The sequence below is a fragment of the Hoplias malabaricus genome, chromosome 15 (assembly GCF_029633855.1).
Source record: "Hoplias malabaricus isolate fHopMal1 chromosome 15, fHopMal1.hap1, whole genome shotgun sequence".
NCBI lineage: Eukaryota > Metazoa > Chordata > Actinopteri > Characiformes > Erythrinidae > Hoplias > Hoplias malabaricus.
In genome coordinates this window covers 32,662,200-32,684,982 of record NC_089814.1, presented here as the reverse complement: position 1 = coordinate 32,684,982, position 22,783 = coordinate 32,662,200, and the positions used below count along the sequence as shown (strand labels likewise).

General features: G+C 44.3%; 1 protein-coding gene across 6 annotated transcripts in view; it reads left to right on the top strand.

Annotated features, from left to right (window-relative positions):
* Positions 1-228: 228 nt before the first annotated feature.
* The window catches only part of znf462 (zinc finger protein 462), a 64,549-nt gene continuing 41,994 nt past the window's right edge, over positions 229-22,783 (top strand). For 4 of the 6 annotated variants that reach the window (XR_010795478.1, XR_010795477.1, XM_066645534.1 and 1 more), the window contains exon 1: positions 229-291. The gene's annotated coding sequence lies outside the window, so the exon portion shown is untranslated. Of the gene's footprint in view, positions 292-715; positions 824-1,302; positions 1,315-22,783 lie in introns of those variants that run through there. The other 2 variants (XM_066645532.1, XM_066645533.1) reach the window with 2 other exon arrangements.

The window sequence follows — 22,783 nt, the reverse complement described above, 5'->3', positions numbered from 1 at the left end:
TTGTTTTTTACATTTTACATTTGGCGTTAGCCTTGGTGGGTGAGTGAGCGCGCGCGCGCGCGCGTGCGTCTGTGACACCGGGCTCTCGCGCACCCTCTGGTGCTCCCCGACAAGAAATAAACTTCTTCCTCTTCTTCGTCTTCTTCTTTTGTGCTGCCGCCGTGCGTCTGTGTGTGTGGAGCCGGACGGAGAGAAGAGGAAGAGGAGGAGGAAGAGGAAGAGGAGGAGGAGGAGCGGGGGAAGATGGCGACCGTGCAGTAGTGGAGCGGACAGAGGATCAGGACGAGAGCTGTGAGTAGACAAAAACAGACCCACGACAAACAACGGGAGCGCGCGACGAAAGGGGCGTCCTGTCCGGTGCGGTGCGGTGCGGCGCGCATATGTGTGTGTGTGTGTGCGCGTGCGTGCGTGTGCGCCTGCGTTTGAGAGAGCGAGAGAGAGCGAGAGACACTCGTTTCTGGTCTCTGGAGCGTTTGGACGTCCACCAAAACCAAGCCTGGAGGTGCCGCTTTCTTTGGCTATTTATAAACCAGAGCTGGACTTAGGAAGGAGCCATGGACCTTAGTGGACGCGCAGTGGACTGATCCGGCCGCTGTTGTTGTTGTTGTTGTTGTTGCTGCTGGTGCTGCTTCTGTTTTTTGGTCAAAGCGCGAGGTGAATGAGTCTGCTCGCGCTCGTCTGATAACCCCCACCACCACCACCCCACACCCCCCCACTCCCTCACCCTCACTCCCCTCACCGTCTCTTTCGGCTGGTTGGAGCAGGACGAGGAGGTGGAGGAGAAGGACGAGAAGGTGGAGAAGCGAAAGCTGCCCATGGGGAGGTGAGCGTGCATTAGGGCGTCTCGTGCACTGAGCCTGTGGCCATTAGAAGCTCTGAGCGTGGTTCTGGTCACTTTGGAGGTCTTTATATCTGCTGTAATGCTTCTGGAGGAGGTGAACTATAGAGATCTAGAGACACTGTAAAGTGAGTGTGTGTGAGTGTGTGTGTGAGTGTGTGTTGAAGGGCTGGCTGGTGCTGGAAGAGTAGGCTACGTGCTCTGAAGGCAGGTAGCCAGTGTGTCATTGTGGGCTTCTCCATAAAATGGAGGAAGGCAGATGAGTCTCGCAGGAGAGAGGAGGAGTGAGACACTGAGCTAGAACAAAGGTCGACTTCTCTTTCTCTTGTTCTGCTCTTCTCCCGGTCACCGGGCGCTCGAGCACTTCCTCGCGCACCACCTACATCAAACAAACAAGCCTTTCCTTTTCTGGATGTAGGGTTTATTATGAGGAATAGTGTATTTTTTTTATCTGACCAGCGCTCGCCAAGTTCAAGGTTAGACTCCAAACACTTCTGTTTGTGTGTGTGTGTGTGTGTGTGCGCGCTGATGGCTTTTGTTCAACTGCTACTGGGAGGTTTGTCTTCGGAGGAGGGAAGGAAGGATAAGGAGGAATGGGGAGAAGGAAGATGAGATGGGAATTTTAATGTCCTTAATGTTCTCCGAAGAGCCGCGGCGAGAGGGAAAGTGTTTGCGAGAGAGAGAGAGAGAGAGAGAGAGAGAGAGAGTTGGAAAGTTCCTGCTGCTGGGACGTTTTAACTTTCTGTGCCTTTTGGCTTGTGCTTTCCACCAGGGCTTGGACGATACTTCGATATATATTGGGATATTTTCAGCTATGAAAAAAAATATATATACATGATATACGTTGCAGGAACAATGACCTCCTTGTTTCTACATTTCACTGGCCATTCCCTCAGCTCCAACTGTTCACACAGGTGCACTTTGTTGTTCAACAATCGCGAGCTGTAGTAACGCTGTGGCTCTACATGCTTTGTTGTGACGAGTGGATCAGACACGGCAGTGCTGCTGGAGTTTTTAAACACCTTGTAGATGTAAAGACAGAGACCGTAGCTTTGTATCAGGACGCTGTCGGCTGGTTGTTTTTTTTTGTCTGAGGGGTCTCCAGCAGGTACTGCTGTGTCTGATCCACTCTACACCAGCGCAACACACACTAACACACCACCACCACGTTCCACCACGTCACACCTGTTTTGTGGGGACCCTCTGGAGGTCCTGACCGCTACAAAACTGGGTGAAAAGGGTTAATGAAGTATACAGGGTGATAGATGGACCACAGTCTGTAACTGTAGAACTACAAAGTGCTCCTGTGTGGTCAGTGGAGCTGAGAGAATGGAGTTGTGGAGCATATTTATCCACGGCTATCTCAGGAAAGCTTGATTATTACAATAAGTATTGTGTATCTCCCACTGTATTGCCCACCTTTGGTTTGGGGAGATGATTAGTTTGTGGTCATTGTGGCTGCTGGAAGGATCAGTTTTCACCTGCATCTTCTGTGGTGTTAGCTTACATTCCCAGATGAAATGACAGAATGAAAATCTAAAGGATATGAGGGTATTAATATTATTTTTATATATTAGCCTGCTACTTTAGAAAGCGTTAGAGGATATCAAGCACATGCCTCACTCTCTATCTTCTCATTCCATCGTATGGACCATGAAACCAGCTTGTTTTTCCGGTGTAGAGAGAGAGAGAGAGAGAGAGAGTGCTTGCTTCTGCACCAACTCGCTCGCTGAGGAATCCTGCTGACGAGCACTAAGAGCCTGAGCGAGACACCGTCTCTCTGCGACAGCCCACGGCAAGGAGGAGCTCTCAAAATGGTGGCACGGCTCTCATGTCAACCACCCAGGTTCCCTCAGACAGGCATTCTGACAGGAACAGGCCACCGTCCACTCATTCCTGCCCTGCGCCGCTCCCCTCCTCGGCTCCTTCCTCCCTTTCCCAGCGTTCTCAGCAGTGTCCCTCGTGTCCTGAAGGACTTTTGTTTTGAAGATCGGGGTTCTTCCTGAAGGACAAAGTATGTTTTGGCCCTCTAGCTTGTCCTTGCAACCTGTCAGTCCAGTTTGAACATGTTCTTTTGTGTTCCTGACAGTGTTAAAGGGCCCATGGCATGGGAAACGAAAGAGCTTTGGGAAATCAGCATCAGATAAGAGTTTGGATGTGGTGGGTAAACATTAGTCTGAAGTTTCAAGAAGTAGTGCTCCAGTTCATGCGGTCTAAGTAGCTGCCAAACTGTGGTTTGTGATGTCACAAAAAGCTGTGTTTGTATATCAGTAAAACTTAAGTCTGAAGACAGGACCAGACTTCTGAAAATATGTCTGTAGCTACTAACTAATAGGCCCTGTCTGTAGCTCAGCTGTTCAGGCTGAAGTTATAAGCAGTGTTTCAGTGCTTCCGAAAAGAGCTCATTTGCATATCAGTCTTAAAGGCATAGTAACCAACATAGGCAGAAATAGGGTACATAAACCTACACCAATTTCACAAATGGGCTTTTTTTAAAAAAAAAAAAAAAGACCCCAACCAAACAAACGAAGAAGAAGGTATGTGCCCTTTAACTCCTGAATTCTTCCCTCTTTAAGGTGACCACATGAGAATTAATCAAATATCTGTGATGACACGGCTGTAGTAGCCGAATAATGTCTTTGATCCCTTTGTGTGTCTGACCTGGAAAAGCTAAAAGCCCCCTTATGCAACCGTGGAACGTTCAGAGATAGCCCAAGGTTCAAGTTCTCCACTGACCCATTTATCCAGGAGAGTTCAGAACGTTTGTTTTTGTGCTCAAGTCTGACTTTTCGGAGTTTATTTAAGGTTCCTACAGAATCTCCTGTTTTCTGTGTCTTGTTTGCCACACACTCTATATATTTCTGCCTTTATTACAATGAACAGATCACGAATCATTTGGCATGTGTTGATAATAATAAGCAGGTTAGGTAGCACCACTTCATTCACTTGACCTTTTGTAACCTTAGTGGGGAAGTCCACCAGGTTTTCGAAATTAGTCTCAATGGTTGTGATGTGGATGTATAGTCGTTGTAATGTGTTTTTCTCCATTCCACGGTGGGAATAGAACCTGATGTCTCTACGTCTGCATCGTAAACTAAAATGTATTTACTCCACAGTTTAATCCATCACCGTCTTCAAAACTAGTGTCAGACGTCGCTCATTCATAACCCCTTCACGAGCATTTTTAGTTGGTGGATGTCTGGTTCCATTTACCACCACTGTCTAGAAAGGAGCCTTTCATGACTTCCAAACCACTCACAATGATTTATTTACAGTTTGATAAACAATGCTCTGGAATTCCTAGCCTTGACTGCGATGGAGAGTGACAACACAGAATGGGCGCAAAATAAAAAACAATTTTGCTTCTTTTCATGTTGAGATTATGGTATTACTGGATCAGTCCAGCAGTCCATCAGGTCTACGTGCAGATCAGCAGTGCATCTGTTCCATTCCAACTCCAGAGGCTTTTTGTTTTTCCCCTCTAGCAGGCCTGGGTATTCATGCTAACAGCTAGCATGCATGTTACATTGCCAGCATTTAGCAGATGTTCTTCTCTCAAGCGACTTACAGTTTTAATCACATTACACTGGACTCTCGGGCCTCTTAGTGTTAGACGTCTTGCCCAAGGACTACGCTTTACTGGTGTAGTGTGGTGTGCGAACAGTGGTCTGCGGAAATGAAGCCTAGCCATGTTATCCACTACACTACATCTTTGCTAACCACTAACAATTTGCTAACTTCAAATCACAGTGTACAGTGCGTGTCTGATCACAGGCTGTACCAGTTAGGGTTTTTATTAGAATTTATTTCAGGGTTGGTACATTTGTCTGTAAAAACCCAGGGCCAAGGCTTTGCAAGTTGTTCATGTTTTTAAAAGTCAAGTGTAAAGTCCTGACCTCTGTGAAAGAGCACTTGTACTTTGAATAGTTAACACTTCTGCATTTTCTGGTGCATCAGCAGGCCCAAATCGCCAGTGCTAGTGAGGTATTTTGTGCTCATTTTGTTTTGGAAGGCATCTTGAAGCACTTTTTTAGCTTTCAGATTTATATTTTTATGCTTTTTTTACAGTGTAATGAAAGCCTCAATCAGGCTGATTTAGAGTTAAATGCAGCTTGATCACTATCAGGCTTTTCAATCAACAAAATAAAACAAAACAGGTCAAACCAGCAACTCCAGAGATCGAAATCAAACTCTTTGTCATGTATGAATTTGCTCAGGATCATATTTTTGAGTAACTGTAAAGTGATACCTTATTCATGCATGCTAATGTTAGTTACAGTGGAAGCTAATAGTCAGCCCAATATAATTACTGCTAATTGACCATAAATCACTTCCTGTATGGTTAGCAACATTAGCATTGTGGTCTGAACCTGTGTTTAAGAAGCTGAACTATGTTCCAAACCATATTTACTGCCTATATTTTAGCGAATGGTATGTTTTTTTGTGTTTTCAGAGAGTAATTGCTTCAGATATTTTAAAACAGCCTGTACAGCCCTCATATGGAAACTATAAGTTGCAAAAACATTAAGTGTTTTTGTGATGTCACAGAATCATCTCTCTTAATCCACCACTTCAGTCTGTATAAATTCTATAGAAACTCATTGCTAGTAGAACAGGGCTTTCAGGAGCAGCTGCTCATAAGCCTAAGTTCACTACGCAATATGCCATGAATGGTATAGAATGGTATAAAGGCCTTAGTTTGGGGCTGTGGAACTGTGAAAATCTCTGAAGTGATGAAGCACCAAGTTTGGCATGATTTTAGATCCAATAGTCACGCTACATCAGTAACAGAACGCACTACAGTTGCTCTGTGCCATCAAGTCCTCACAGACGTAGCATAATCGGGCAAAATCCCTATTAATACCCTTAAATTTATAAGAAATTTTGGGCAAGCAGGTGTACAAAAACTTCAGGCCGTATAGTGTTATGGCAAACAGCAACACTATCCATAACCTTTTGTTAGATTTGTCACAGAGAACCTTGAACTGACATCTACATAACAGCTCATGTTCACAGAAGTCCAGGCCAGATGCCCCCTTAAAGCCCACTGGGACAGTGAGGGAGGGGGTTGGGGGGTTATGGCGGTCTTCTCTAGCCTGTGTGGGCTCCTGATTCTGATGTGAAGATTTAATTTGAATAATTCTGGGCTTAAAAGGCAGGTGGTGGCATAAATGTGGCCGTTAAGTATTTCTTTTGTCTAGAGTCAGACAACAATAATGTAATGACATCATTATTAACAATAAACAATACCTATTACATACAAACACTTTATTATACGCATAAAAATGTATTCATAACTTTTTTAATTTAATGACAGTGTATTGCACTGTGTTTATTGTATCGACTGTTAGCTTTAGCCTAGTTACTTGGAGGCAGAAATTATCTCATTACATGTTTAACTGTAGTTAATTTTAAATAAAACATTTGTTCATGATGTTAGCCTGGGTTAAATATATTAACTTATAGATAGTGTTTTAGCTTTGGGGAAACACATTTGTGGCTGGTGTGTTAGCTTGGGGCTAACCTATTAGCTTAGGGATAACGTTTTAGCTTGTGTAACAATGATTAGCATTGAGCTTAGTTTGAGGCTTTATGTATGTTTACTTAATTTAATGTAATTGCTGCACCATTTGAGGTGGAATTTAAGAAATTCACTGGAGATTTAATGGAGATTTTAAATCAGAAACTAGCTGATTGTCGATATAATATTGAACATAGAACTCGTATGAAAAAGAAGTTACTGTTTTAATTACCATAGTCATTAAGCAATGTGAGATTGCTAATGCTTTCACATTAAAATATATTGTGCTATGTTTTGTTACCATGTTGAATGAAGGGGCCCTGCTGTAAACCGTCATCCCACTTGCTGAACAGGCTATGGCTGAATAGAGTTGGAATGAATTATGAGTCCAGAAAGAGGATTGTGAACTCCAGCACACATTTTAGTAGTCACAGGACACAGGGATAGCTGCTGGTGTCCGGAAAAGGAATGGGTAAATTTAACAGGAAGTACTTTAATTGTTATTATGAGAAACACAAAGATGGGACATCGGTCCAGTCATACACCATTTTTACACTGAGTAATATTCTAAGCTAGTGGCTAGTGTTTTAGCTTTAGAGGAGCATGTTAGCTTTAGGCTAACATATTAACTTGGATGGTATTTTAACTATTGAGCTGCACATTATTTTTGCTTAACCTGTGGTAGCATACTTTTGGCTAAAGTAAATAATCAACAAATGACTAGCGCATTCACATCTGGCTGGGGTGTTATTTTGGCTAATTTGTTATTGTCATAATATCTTCTTGCTATGGCCGAAATATTGTTTTGGTTTTTGTTTTTCTCACACTTTTCTCCACAGTTACAGTCATAGCTGATTGTCTGTGTTACTTAGTCATATAATGCTACATGCTAGGAAAGTTAAGGCTAGCATGAGTTTGTTTTGAGGCTCCCTCAGAATAAGTCACTAATCTGGGAGAATGAGGAGAACATCCAGTGTGTCCAATCTATCTGATATACGATTAGGCCATGAGTGCTCCATTGCTGTACCCCTAGTTTTATTTCCCCCTAGTAAAGGGTACGACAATGATTTTAAAAAAGTCAAGGCTGTGGTTTTTGTTTGATGACTTGCAGTCGTCTTACATGACAATAAGGAAGGTGAACTTCCCTTTGTTGTTGAGATGAGATGACAGTACTCCTCCATTTTGATGGAAGTGGGGGAGTAGGGGAGGAGGACAGGGTGGAAAATAAGTGAAGTGTGCAACAAAATGGACCTCTCAGTCCAGACAGGCCACAGGAGGAAGTGGTGGAGAGCTTGCGAGCTCCGAAACCCTGAGCTGATTCTTCAGAGAGAGAGAGAAGAGGAAGGGAAAAACGAGCAAGAGAGTGAGAGAGAGAGGCTAAAACACACACAAAAGCCAATTGAAATGGTCCACTGGCTGCTTTCTTGACATGATGCATTGGCTCCTGGGGAATCGCTGCCCTGCTCTTCCTCACACAAACCGGCCGGCACACTTAACCGAGCGGCAGGTACTTTCTTTTTTTTTTTCTTATATTTTTCTTCGTTTTTTAAAACATCCTCCTGGAGTGCATTCATTCAAATCCGCAGCTATTTTTGTAAGCCTTCCCCACTTCCCAAAAAAAGCCCCAAAGTTATGTAACTTTTTAATTGGCCGAGCAAACTCGCTATTAATTTTACATCACACACTCCGCTGTACACTGTTTTTTTATGGATCATCTAATTGGTTCAAGACTAGGCTAATTGATTAGCATTAACGCCAAACGAGTTGATCTGTTTAACACGCTCTTGCTGAATGGTTCATTATTGTGGATCATTACCCTCCTCCGAGAAATTTCTCACCATTGTTTCTTGGCAGTTTATGTGCCTTTTCACATTTGTACAATGAGAGATAAGTGCATTGGGAAATGCCAGCGTTTTTTCATGTTCTTAATTAAAGGACTATCCAAATAATTATGGATATTGTTCAAAGTCGATACCAAAACAGACACCTAGACCTCGATACTGATACCCGGTACTTTTTTTTCCTGTACCTTATGCTAAATCACAAAGCAGATGTTGATGAGTTATAAATCAGAAAAGTTAAAAGCAAAAAAATGATGTCTGAGTTTTAATTTTACGGGAGAATTAGGATTATAAAAATACACAATTACTTTGATGTGATGCACTGGGGTTTTGGATTTATACAGTTTTCAATATATTTTGATTCGGTGTGCTGCAATTAGTGCAATACAATTTGAAAGAATACAATATATTGTGATTGTGAAGTGTAAGAGTCAATGTAATTTGATAAAATACAATATGATACAGTGCAACCGATACAGTTTGATACACCGCAATACACAGTTATACATTGTCATCTAATATATAGTTCAGTCTAACTTGATATAACACAATACACTACAATGCAATGCAGTACAGTCTGATGAAGTCTGATACGTTGTATTATTACGTCTCTATTACCGACCATTTCAGCTGAATAACATGGAGATTTTAGATACTTGATGTCGTGAATTCAATTACTGAATTTCTGTGTAACCGAGAAACCTGTGAAGTCGTGGACCTTCTGAAACATTCTCCAGCACCTCCAGAGCTCTTTAAGTGTTTTCTCTGAGTGTTATCTTGCTATGTACGATGTTGGCGGAAGTCTTCCCCCCCACCTCAGGGACCCACAGATAGGAAGTGGCAGTCTGCTTTCTGTTGCCACCTCAGACCACAGTGCAGATTTGATAGGAGCTCATCCTGCTTGCCTGAGTGTACACTTTTTCTTTCACTCACACTCTACTTTCACTTCACCAACAAAGCATTATTAGTAAGATTTGGTTTGGGGGGAAGTCCTACGTTCTAGAGAAATGTTTGAACTGTTCACAGTGGCGGTGAATGGAACCAGATCCGCCTCTGATCGCTCTTCTGTTGAAATAGTTTCACACAGCTTGTGTGAGAACATAGTTTTGAGATCTATCACAGCTGCTATAAAGAAATCAGTCAGTAACACTACTAGGGCTGGACAGTAATTAATGTAAAAAACGTATTGACAATCAAAGACGTTTATGTTTGACTGTGATGTCATATATCTTGTTTGTTCTTGCCGGTTATTCTCTAGCTTTTATGCTGTTCATATCAAAATCAGAATGATATTTTTCCCGAAATTAAGAAACATATCGTGATATAAATATCACCCGACTATTGTCCAGCCCTAAACCCAACAGTGCCCTACAGTGAGTGTTGAAAATGTAGCCGAATCCTCGGATAATGAGTGACTTCTTCTATTTTAAGCTAAGCATTCATTGCCCACACACCGTTTGTATAGAAAAGCTCTGACCAATAGGATGGGATGCTCTGAATAACCATGTTTGAAGCCAAGATAAAGCCATAAACCATTAGTACTTCATCTAACTCATATCTGTTATGTCTGAATTCTGTCAAATCCTCTGTAAAGCTATCCCAGAAGAGTAGAGGCTGTTACTGCAGGAACCAGGGAAGAAACTACCGATTACTTCCCTTCATTTCAGTAGAACAAACAAGCTTTTAGCCGTGTAGTGTATCCAGTATGAGTTGGTGCTGTTTGCCATAGTCGGAGATGTTGTTTTCTCTCTATGCAGCGCTGCGTTTGCTGCAGGCGAAACTCCAATGTCATATTCTCCTCCACTCTCTCAGCTCTGAACTCCTTGCCTTTGCATCCTGAGCCGTCAGGAATCGAAGCACTTTGCATAGGACCCACTAACGCTGATGCACACGAAACACTGACACATATCACATATCGCACATTTCCTCCATTTTTTCAGAGTCCCCAGACGCCAGCGACGATGCCAACCTGCCCCTCGGGCATTTAGATGTCCCTGGTTTTTTTTCCAAGACAGATATATATTGTTTAGGACTCGGTAGAAAGGCTGCGACTTTTGAATATTTTCATTTAGGAACTCGGTGTCGAGAAACCTGTCGGATGTTTGAGAATATTCTTTGAGAATAAATAAACAAATTGTTGTAATGCAGCACTTTGTGCATATTCCAGGGTCTTGGTGTCCAGGGTGGGAGCCTCTCCTCCGGGTGACTGTCTGTGAGGAGTGTGGTGTGTTCTCTCTGTGTCTGCGTGGGTTTCCTCCGGGTGACTGTCTGTGAGGAGTGTGGTGTGTTCTCCCTGTGTCTGCGTGGGTTTCCTCCGGGTGAATGTCTGCGAGGAGTGTGGTGTGTTCTCCCTGTGTCTGTTTGGGTTTCCTCCCACAGTCCAAACACACAGGTTGGTGGGAGGATGGGCCAGAGTGAAACTGTTCATGTAGTGTGTGTAAATGACTGAGTGTGTGTGTGATGTTGTCCACAGTGGTGAGTGTGTGAGAGATACACTCATTGTGTATTTTATCAGCTCCACTGACCATAAAGGTGAACTTTGTAGTTCTACAATTACAGACTGTAGTCTGCGTGTTGCTCTGCATACTTTGTTCGCCCCCTTTCACTCAGTTATTCAATGGCCGGGACCCCCCCGGGCCAGAGCAGTCAGTGACACTGATGTGGTCGTGTTGTGTTAGTGTGTGTTGCGCTGGTATGCATGGATCAGACACGTCAGTGCTGCTGGAGTTTCATGGGTTGAGACAGATCTGATTGGGAGTTTTACAGCGCTGCTGTTTTGTGATTGGCCACCTCTGCCCAAATTGATCCAAGAGGAGACAAACAGAGCGGTGCACCCTCCAGTTCCTGTGCCGATGCTACTCCTGTGGTTCTGGAGCTGCTACTCGTGTATGTTTTCTGTGGTTGTTTATGTGGGAAGCTACTTTTAACTGCAGTCATTAACAGAGCTCTACATAACTGTGTCTACATCTTCAAGAGAACCCAGGCTTCTAGACTGGCCTCCTTTTCTTTAGGCTGCTAAAGTAAGACAGCGAGTGCACAAATTCTTCCAGCCTCGCTGCTGTGAATGGAAAAATCCTGAGCTGTATGGAGAAGCCTGTTCCCTTTGGAGGCCCAGAGCCCAGCCAGGACAAGGCTTCCTTTCAGAGGGAACAGGAGTGGTCTTGTGGGGGAGAGAGAGAGAGAGAGAGAGAGAGAGAGAGTGAGAGAGAGATCCACTGCTCTCGGTTCCTCTGAGCTAGAGGAGGTGCTGGTTTCCAAGTCTGATTAAACATTGAAGAAGTTGGACAGGGAAGGCCTCACCAGTGAGTTAATATTAATGGAGCGCTTCCACCATGACTTGGTCTTAAGCTGTGGATCTTTCTGAAGAGCGTTTAAACGTCTCGGCTCAGCGGGAACACAGAGAAAACACGTTACGAGGGAATTACACAGATCCCTCAGCAAGTAAATCTAACACCACATGGTTCTGTGTTTACTGCGCCCAGCCCTCGCTGTTGTTAAAGCTTCTGTGCGTTTCAAAGAAATCCACAAAGAAGCTGGGTGTGCGTTTTCCAATTAATGTTTTCTAATTAAAGGTGACATTCATGATTTTGATCCAAAACATTTTAATAAAATGCAGAGAATGTTAGAAGAAATGACTTATTTCTAGTTGACTCCAGATTCAGGAGAGCGCTAACTGCATGAAAGTAAACACAAACCGAAAGTGCTCAGCTCGAGACACAAATGAGTTTTCTTTGGTAATTCAAACAGTGAATAAAAACTTTACTGCAAACATTCCATTCCGCCTTAAAAGACCTCTGAATGAACACAAACGGGAGGCGGTGTTTGCGTTGCTGTTAGGATCATCTACATTACCTTTAAACCCAGTGATGTTGAGGTCGTGGCTCTGGGGAGATCAGTGAATACAAGCAGCTTAATTTAACAGTGGGGGTTGATGAAGGCTTTAAAGGAACACTATGTAATATTTATACCTTAACATTACAGCTTCAATGTCATTGTGATGATCTACTGAGCTGTAATACGGAGAATAGGGCTGCCTTCGTTGCTACTCCATGCGCAGCACTACAGAAACTGCACTATATAACATGTGGAGGAGGGTAGGAAACCACTGCTCTCCCTCCCGCTCCCCATTGATTTCAGTACAGTGCTGTAAATCTGAATTACACTAGGGGGAGCCCAAGGAGAAGAACCTAAATCTTACCTAGTGTTACTTTAAGTGCTGACGGCGGTTGTTATGCGTCCCTTGTACTGTGTTTTGTAAAAAGTAGACGTGAAGCACCTCACAGAACTGGCTTGTACCTCGTTCGCTCACTCACTCACATACACACTCGTGGTTAAGAACTGCACCACAAGGAGCACTCTATCATAGTCACTTTATGTGTATTTCAGTGTAATAGTCTCTTCCCAAGACACTGTAACATCTTCCATGCAGTAAATAAACACACTCACGGGCCCTGTATTAATCTCAATGATGCTGATATGGAATATGGCTGCTACACATCCTCAGGGTTTGTTCTTCTATGGTCAGTTAACCTGCACTTCCACCTGTGGTAATATTACACTGAGTTTTTAGGCACACAGTTGTTGTGTGTCGTGTGGATTAACACTGTATTATCCAGAACTGAAAGAGAACAAAGGCGTGTGCCGTCACACCAACACCCGTTTGGTTTTTAATGAACGTGAATGTTGTAGGTGAATGCCATCAGATCCTCACAGCAATGTTCCAACATCTAGTTGAAAGCCTTCCCAAAAGAGTAGGTGCTGTTGGCGAAGTCAATGGGGAAGGACCTTTCTTTAAACACCTTCTGTTTCAGAAGAGATTTTTGCTGTATTCTCTCATAGATCAGTGAGCAAAGGAGCAATCAGTTGTTGAAGTGGATGTTGGTAAGGATTATAAGCACCTGAGCCACTTTCATAAACTGTGCTGGTCATAATGTTTTGGTCAGAGCATCTCCAAAACCCAGGTCTTGCGAGGTGTCCCTAGAATACAGTGGTTCCTCACAGACAGTCAACTGGAGGAAACCCACGCAGACACAAAGAGAACACACCACACTCCTCACAGACAGTCACCCGGAGGAAACCCACGCAGACACAGGGAGAACACACCACACTCCTCACACAGTCACCCGGAGGAAACCCACGCAGACACAAAGAGAACACACCACACTACTCACAGACAGTCACCCGGAGGAAACCCACACAGACACAGAGAGAACACACCACACTCCTCACAGACAGTCACCCGGAGAAAACCCACACAGACACAGAGAGAACACACCACACTACTCACAGACAGTCACCCGGAGGAAACCCACGCAGACACAGAGAGAACACACCACACTCCTCACACACAGTGACCCGGAGGAAACCCACGCAGACACAGAGAGAACACACCACACTCCTCACAGACAGTCACCCAGAGGAAACCCACGCAGACACAGAGAGAACACACCACACTCCTCACACACAGGGACCCGGAGGAAACCCACGCAGACACAGGGAGAACACACCACACTCCTCACAGACAGTCACCCGGAGGAAACCCACGCAGACACAGAGAGAACACACCACACTCCTCACACACAGGGACCCGGAGGAAACCCACGCAGACACAGAGAGAACACACCACACTACTCACAGACAGTCACCCGGAGGAAACCCACGCAGACACAGGGAGAACACACCACACTCCTCACAGACAGTCACCCAGAGGAAACCCACGCAGACACAGGGAGAACACACCACACTCCTCACAGACAGTCACCTGGAGCCGTACTCGAACCCACAACCTCCAGAACCCCGTGACACTACACTAACCTCTTAACATGTCAGTGATTTTATTCTTGTGGCTGGTGGGTGTATACTTGGACAAAAAAAAAAGATGAGAAGGAGAGGTACCTGTAGCCCCCTGAGGTCCCAGAACATGAGAATATCCCGTGAAATGTTTTCCCACTGAGGTGGAGATGGTTGCTGGAGGAGACCCTGGAGAAGGAGGCGCTGTTCCTCCTCTTTGCTCCATTTGGGCAGGTTTGCTTGGACTTGTTTAGATCAAACTGAATTATGGATCAAAGACTGGACCGAGCGTCTGGAATTCTTGACCCATGAAGAAACGTTTCCTCAGCTCCAGGCACAGAGAGATCAGCACAACCTCAGGGCTCAGGAGGAGGAAAAAACGCAACACCTGGCACCCCGCCGCAACAACTCCTTCTTACCACACGATTGCATTGGGAGAATTTCTCCAAGGAGATTCCCACACAGAGCGGCTCCTGTGGAGTTTGTGTGTGAAGAGATGCAGCTGTTTGCTCGATTTTAGACACCACTGATCAAACGTGTGTTTGTCCTTCACTTTCTAAGCAAAAATACTCTCTCTGGACACCGTCAGAAAAATTAGCACCGTGGTGGTACCCTCAAAAGGTACCTTATTTTATTAGAATTGTAGTTATGTAAATTGTGTTGATTTCATACGCTCCATATGCCTTTAGGGACCACAGCTGAACTTTAAAACCACTGTTAAAAAACGTAAATATGGGTTAAGCTCTCCGGAGTGGCCCAGCTATCTAAATATTGGCCCAATCACCTGGAGATCGCAGGTTCAAGTCCAGGAGATGCCTCAGCCATCTGGTAGCCATTTTACACCAACGTGGAACCTGTTTAGTTCTCATTCGCAAACATATTTTGGAATCATTCATCATGTTTCCATCAACACATGTTGGTTCCCAAAACAGAACAGTGTGTTCCCAGCTGGAACCAAAGAAGAGCAGGTTCTTGAGGACAAACCGTGATGTTATCTGTGGTCGTGTATGGTGAATCCTATAGGGAACAACTGGGTTAAGACCAGCCTCAAGTAGCAGTTCGAAAAGAAGCAGTGAGCTGGCCTCATGCCCCAGAGAAGGGGTTTAAGGGTATATTCAATTCATATCTTTGTGGAGTTTAGTGTGTTCTCCCTGAGCCTGCCACTGAGCTGCTTTGTGGGATGGTCCCTAGCCCAGGTGGAATGAGGGCGTGGCTTCAGGACGGGCAAAAAAACAACAACTGCATTAAAATGGAGAGTTTTATCATTGGCTCCCACCACTTATACTGGACCTTCAGCCTTTTAACTTAGACCAAGATGATCCAAAAATAGAGAAGACCAGAGAGGTACACACTTCAGTTCCTGTGCTGAGAGATGTTCTGAGAAGATCCTATTGTTTTGTCCCCCAGGTAACAGTGCTAAGGATCCTCTTCGCTATTCTATATCAGGCTGTCCTTCCACCAACTCCAAACCATGGGTGACCAGCTTTCTCTAAAACAAACACACCTTCGTTCTTTCACATGTCCAGCTGCAGCTGATCTGAGGGAAGTTCAGGCCAGACTTTCCACTCTACTGCCGGTGGACGTCGGCCAAGCTTTTGCAGCTTTGCTCCTTCTGTGCAATCCTGACATTGCAAATGCTACAGTTACAGCAGGCGGGTGGAGTTACAGGCTGCTCTGGAGGCCTCCAAGGACATAAAGCTCTGTGCCCGAGACCAGGCTCTTCCTCCACACTGCTGCTTCTCTGGGTTAAATTTCTCAGCTTAACGCAAACCTTGAATAATGGAAGATGTAATCAAAATGACACTCTTCCACACTGCAGTCTGAGTCCGAGCCCCAAAGTTTGTTGAACTGAAAAGAAGCGTGTTCCTCTGGAGTTTGTTCCCCCTCTTGCTACGGAAATAGCTTTTTTTTTTCTTTTTTTAACATTGCTGTGAGGACTGGGTTGCATTCAGCAGGTCTGGCAGCTCCATCAGTGGACGAATGCAGGTCTAGGAGACGTAGACCAACTGGCAGAATCTTGACAGATGGCCCCCCCTTTGTAGGTCCTCCAGAACATAGTGTACCTTCGATAACATCTCCCAGATTGTCTAAATGGAAGCTGAATTCTCCTTCTTTGTCTTCGTCTTCCGCTGCTTCTTCTCTGGGGCATGTCATGAGGTCTTCTGGGATGGTGTCAGCAGTGGAGAAGACCTTGAGGTGGCCTTCCATAAAGAGTGCTTCTTAGTTCTGCTTTCACAAGCACCAATGGCAATGCGAGCTCTAGGGGGGGAGAAAAGAAGAGAGAGAGAGAGAGAGAGAGAGCGAGAGAGAGAATGAGAAAAAGCAAGAGAGGAAGTTGGCTAAGGTCTTTTGCTCTAGGTTACTCCATCCCATCTGTGTAATAAGATAGCGAGGCTTGTAAAAGTGGGCAAGGAGAAACAAAAAAGAAAGAGAGAGAGAGAGAGAGAAAGAGGCCCTCTTCATGGCCTTGAGCAGCCACAAAATGGTGGCTGACCAGTGTCAGTGGTGCTGCGACGCTGCTGTGGCTGAGTGTGTGTGAAATGGAGTCCTGTGAGTGACGCTACGCTAGCGCTTGGACAGCCACCACTGCTCTGATGCAGAAGATAATTTCCTCAGCCAAGAGAGAGCGAGAGAGACACAGGGTCACCTCTTCACCGGCACTCACGAGATGGACCTTATCACTCTATCTCCAAGCAGAGATTTGGATGTTGTTATGCTATTTTTTTATGCTAACTAGCTTTAGGTGTTGTCAGTAGATCATTGATGATGATCTTTATCCCCATTTAAAAATTGCTGGGCAAGTTCAGGCCAGGTATTTGTTCACGCTTTAGGGTTTTCTGAAGAGGACTTCCAGAATCAGAGCTCAGTTTTATGAAACATAAAACATACATAATATTTCCTTATAAAAATCTTCTGGTTCTTTGGTAAAGTTCTCAATATTTTGCTTACGATGGAGTTACAATGCTGTTCCTGTGCTTTTTTTACACAGTTTATAAAGACGTTTTTGCGTAAGATTTTGTTATTCAAAATTTCAGCTTTCTCCCGCTCTTTGTCTTTTCCTCGTAACTTGTGTAGTATTAAATATTATAATTGTCATTTTATTTAGCGACAAAAAAAAATCTTAAAATTAAGTATCTATATGCTACATTCACTATAACTACCATCCAAATCATTCGTTGTTTGTAAGCACTTATCCAGTTCAGGGTGGCGGTGGGTCCGGAGACAGACAGTCACCCGGAGGAAACCCATGCAGACACAGGGAGAACACACCACACTCCTCACAGACAGTCACCCAGAGGAAACCCATGCAGACACAGGGAGAACACACCACACTCCTCACAGAAAGTCACCTGGAGGAAACCCATGCAGACACAGAGAGAAAACACCACACTCCTCACAGACAGTCACCCGGAGGAAACCCACACAGACACAGGGAGAACACACCACACTCCTCTCAGACAGTCACCCGGAGGAAACCCACGCAGACACAGGGAGAACACACCACACTCCTCACAGACAGTCACCCGGAGGAAACCCACGCAGACACAGGGAGAACACACCACACTCCTCACAGACAGTCACCTGGAGAAAACCCACGCAGACACAGGGAGAACACACCACACTCCTCACAGACAGTCACCCGGAGGAAACCCACGCAGACACAGGGAGAAACAGTTAAACAGTTGATTGTCACTGGGCGGTGTCTTTAAGACATATTTTTCACCATTTGTACCTGTTGACTTTAATCAAGAGGTGTTTTTCCACAGCATGATACCTACTCTACTTGACTCTACTCAGCTTTACTCTCTAGTCAATGGCGGCAGTAACGTTAAGCGTTGTTTACTCATTGTGTATTGGCGTGTTGATGTTGTTGTTGTTGTTGTTGGAACTGAACACAGCCTACAGCTTCATCATCAGTTCTAAAGAAACATCATTGTAATCACAGTTATAATTTTCAGCAGTTTTTTTTTCTCTATTCTGAGAAGCTTGAGTACCATTTCTGGCCGTTTTCAGTCGGACATTTCATCGCATCTCCTGAGATTCATGCTGAATCTGCCTCTTTCTGAGCAGACACTGGAGCCCCTTCGGTGAACACAAAGGTAAAGTCCCTAAAGGAAGGTTGTTTAAACCGCCGTCGGCCTTTGACTCATAAGCAGGAGAGAAGACGAGGAGCGTGTGATTCATCTGGAGGAATGCTACGGGGTATTATTCAGTATTAAAGGGTAGCTGAGGTGAAGTTAGCCATCTGCTACGGTTTCAAACTAGACCTTCCTGTTCAGGTTCCCAGACATCAAACAGCAAATTATAATTTCAGTAAAGGATTAGCATAAAGTCACAGCTGCCACTAATGGTATTTGTGAAGGAGAAGTCGAGCTTTAAGCTCTCCAAGTCATCGAAAGAGATGGTGGACTTGTTTGTTTGGATTTGTGTTGACGATGTTTGTTGGTAGTGCGGCTAATGCTAATGTTGTGAATGACCACCCTGACTAGCATCAGATCAAACATATACCGCACTTTGAAATGCCAGGCTCTGTCTGGATTGGTTGTGAAATGACTAGATAACTGACTAGAATCCAACTCTGTCCTGAAATAGCACCCACTCAGGTTGAGTGAGATCATGCCTCGTATAATTCCACCATTCTTCTGCACGATTAAATGACTGAGATGTGAACAACAGTGAATGAGAGTGATTATGTGTGAAATGCTCACAGTGGTGGTGAATGGAATCCGACGTTAGGGCTGGGCAATTAATAATAAAATAATTTTTAAAAATTAGAAATCAACATTTAGAAATTCTAATCGATGTAAACAGCGACTCGAAAATAAAACAGCTGGGTTTTCACTGGCTGTAAGCCATAATCTTCAACATTAAAAGAAATAAACGCTTGAAATAGATCACTCTGTTTGTAATGAATCTATACAATATGACATTCTAATTTATTGAGATGCACCTGTGTGAACAGTAATAATAAATTAAAGAGATGGACAAGCTTTGATATTGGAGCTTATTTACAGAACAAGACTCATCATAGTGTGAGGCAAAAAAAAGGCTGTCTGTGAGGAGTGTGGTGTGTTCTCCCTGTGTCCGCGTGGGTTTCCTCCGGGTGACTGTCTGTGAGGAGTGTGGTGTGTTCTCTCTGTGTCTGCGTGGGTTTCCTCCGGGTGACTGTCTGTGAGGAGTGTGGTGTGTTCTCCCTGTGTCTGTGTGGGTTTCCTCCGGGTGACTGTCTGTGAGGAGTGTGGTTTGTTCTCCCTGTGTCCACGTGGGTTTCCTCCAGGTGACTGTCTGTGAGGAGTGTGGTGTGTTCTCCCTGTGTCTGCGTGGGTTTCCTCTGGGTGACTGTCCGTGAGGAGTGTGGTGTGTTCTCTCTGTGTCTGCGTGGGTTTCCTCCGGGTGACTGTGTGTGAGGAGTGTGGTGTGTTCTCCCTGTGTCTGTGTGGGTTTCCTCTGGGTGACTGTGTGTGAGGAGTGTGTTGTGTTCTCCCTGTGTCCACGTGGGTTTCCTCCGGGTGACTGTCTGTGAGGAGTGTGGTGTGTTCTCCCTGTGTCTGCGTGGGTTTCCTCTGGGTGACTGTCTGTGAGGAGTGTGGTGTGTTCTCCCTGTGTCTGCGTGGGTTTCCTCTGGGGGACTGTGTGTGAGGAGTGTGTTGTGTTCTCCCTGTGTCTGCGTGGGTTTCCTCCAGGTGACTGTCTGTGAGGAGTGTGGTGTGTTCTCTCTGTGTCTGCGTGGGTTTCCTCCAGGTGCTCCGGTTTCCTCCTACAGTCCAAAAAACACACGTTGGTAGGTGTATTGGTGACTCAAATGTGTCCGTGGGTGTGAGTGTGTGTGTGTGTGTGTGTTGCCCTGTGAAGGACTGGCGCCCCCTCCAGGGTGTATTCCTGCCTTGCGCCCAATGATTCCAGGTAGGCTCTGGACCCACCGCGACCCTGAACTGGATAAGGGTTACAGATAATGGATGGATGGATATTAAGTATGGCACTATTCTGAGTGGAAACATCTTGAAACTTAGTTTGAATTGTGATAATGTCTTAATGTCACAGTTCTCTCTTTTATGTACAATACCTTACTGTGAAGCAAAGGGAGCTGCATATAGATAAATAAATATTAGATTTGAAATAATATATTTGCCCTGTTCTTACCTGCATCTAAACACAGATATCAGAACATTTACATTAGTTTCAGTTACACCTGTGCTATGTGATCTGACGAGGGACTTGTTTTTTTTTTATCAGCGGAAGAACAGCTAGCAGTACCAGTCTCGAAGGCCAGACCAGCACAAACAGGTCCTTTGTTACTGTCCCATATTTCTGACTACGAAGAAAGAAACTCACTGCTCTACAACCTTTTTCTTGTGTATGATCTGTTTTTGTTCTTTCTTTCTCATCACTGTTTTTTTCTTTTTTGTTTTTTTTAAGCATCACGAAGGTTAGAGGGCTGAAATCTGCTCTTTGGAAAGGGGGCTTGTGTTGGTTGCTTCTTTGAGATGTTAGTTGGTTAATGGTTGACCTAGTTCCGCTGCCATCTGGTTCCTGGAACGGATTTGCTGTGAAATAAAAGCCAATGATTTTTGGGGAAGAAGAAGATTACAGGCCATGTCATACTGGGAGATCCAGAGAGCCCTGTGTTATGAATATGAAAGCGATGTATGATTTGTACACGGTTACAGACTGGCGTTCAGTTCACTGCCCTGTTTCTGTGGCCGCATGAAGTCATTTCATGCTATTAAGTATCGCAACACTCGCAGCGTCCTACTTGCTGATGCTGTTGTGTTTTTGTCTGGAAAATGTATTTATCTGGGATGTCAAAGCAGCCTTAGAAACAGACTTGGGTTCAGTCTTATATCCATAGTTATATACAGTACCATTCCAACATGTAAATCGGCTGTTTTCAACAGTATAGAATCTGTTGATTTATCGGTATTTATGTGTTGCTATTATAAACCTGTCAAACCTGTCAACAACCAGGATCTAAAATGGCTAAGAAAGATATAAACAACCAGAAAGAAGTTGCATTAAATTGTCAATGTTTCATGATGTTTAAATGGCCTAAATTGGCTGTTTCTTGATGAACGGGTGTGTTCTCTCTCTGTCTTCATGGGTTTCCTCCTGGGGCTCCATCTTCCTACAACATTCCAAGAAAACAACCCCCACTCATGTTGGTAGATTGACTGGCTGTACAAAAGTGTCACCTGAGTGTGAGTGTGTGTGTGTGTGACTGGGTGAGTGTGTTGCGCCCAATGATTCCAGCTAGGCTTCAAATACACCATTACTTTTTTAATAAATCCTCTAAAAATACCTTTGTATGTGTAGTTCATGTAAATAGTGAACACGCCACCAGTTTTCAAAGTAAATATATTTTCTAAAGGTGCTATTGACATGAAATTCTCACCAGATGCCGGTAACAACCCGTTCCCATCAACACATGCAAAGAAATCAAACCTTAGATTTCATAAATTAAGTTATGTTTAATAATGAGACATGACACAGGGAAAAAGTATTGAACACATGAAGAAAGAGAGGTGGAAAATAACATGGAAAATCATGACACCAGCTGAAATCTACCAGTTATTAGAAAGCAATCCTGCCAATCAGTGCAAATTAATATTAGTTGGTTCAACTGATGGCTTATAAAAAGGTCTCATTACCAAGGTGCCACACAAGAAACATCTCAACATCTCGTGATGATAAAACCAGTAGCTCTCTCAAGACCTTTGCGACCGTGTTGTTGCAAAACACACTGATGGCATTGGTTATAGAGCACTGTTGGGGCCATCATCTGGAAGAGTTGTCCAAGAACCAAGGACCTGGAATCAGGAGGTACAGCTGCCACGGCCTGTATAAACGCTCACCGCGCAAGACTCCACTGCTGAAGGAAGAGCATGTTGAAGCATGTTTAAAGTTTGCTCAACGACATTTAGACAAGCCTGTGAAACACCGGGAGATCATAGTCCGGTCAGATGAGATCAAAGTTGAATTCTTTGGATGCCTTAATACACCCTGTGTTTGGAGGTCAAAAGGCACTGTATATCGTCCCAAAAACACCACACCAACAGTGACGTTTAGAGGTGGGAACATCACGGTGCAGGCAATGGCACCCTTCACATAACTGAAGGAAGATGAATGGAGACACTCTTGATTAAAATCTTGCTTTCTTTTTGTGAAAATGTGATCATGAATGGACCAATAGGAATGCTTTTCACATTGACTTCTATTGAAAATTAAGGCTTTTTCCTTCTGTATAAAAGTGTCAACAGGTGTCAGTGTGTGTTTGAGTGACTGGGTGAGTGTGTTGCGCCCAATGATTCCAGCTAGGCTCTGGACACACCATGACTCTGATTATGGTGAAGAGGTTTGGGGGGAGGGGATCCTCTAAAAATACTTTTTAATGACCAGTTTGCATCATATTGAATATTAATGAAATATTCAAATCCTCTTTGTGCATTCAGCAGGTGAATTCAAGCGGTTGAACAGTAGAGTAGATGTGAAAGAGGAGATAAAAGCAGAGGGACTTGAAAATCCAGACTGGTTCGTCCTGAAGAGCGGTGTCTTTTCCGCTGGTGTTTCGTCTCCTAGCAGTGGAACACTAGCATTGATTTCAGTCTGCAGTCAGAAACGTTGGCAGATCAGATCCAAGTGTCGTCTCACAGGCGTCTGACTTCCTAATTTCAGCTGAGGCACATGATCAGCAGGTTTGAGGAAGTTCTGCGAGGTGGCTCATGACCTTTGGTGATGGTTCCTGAGAGAACCCGGCGTTTTTCAAGATCTCTAAAGTCTCTCCGACTTTTCAGTTCC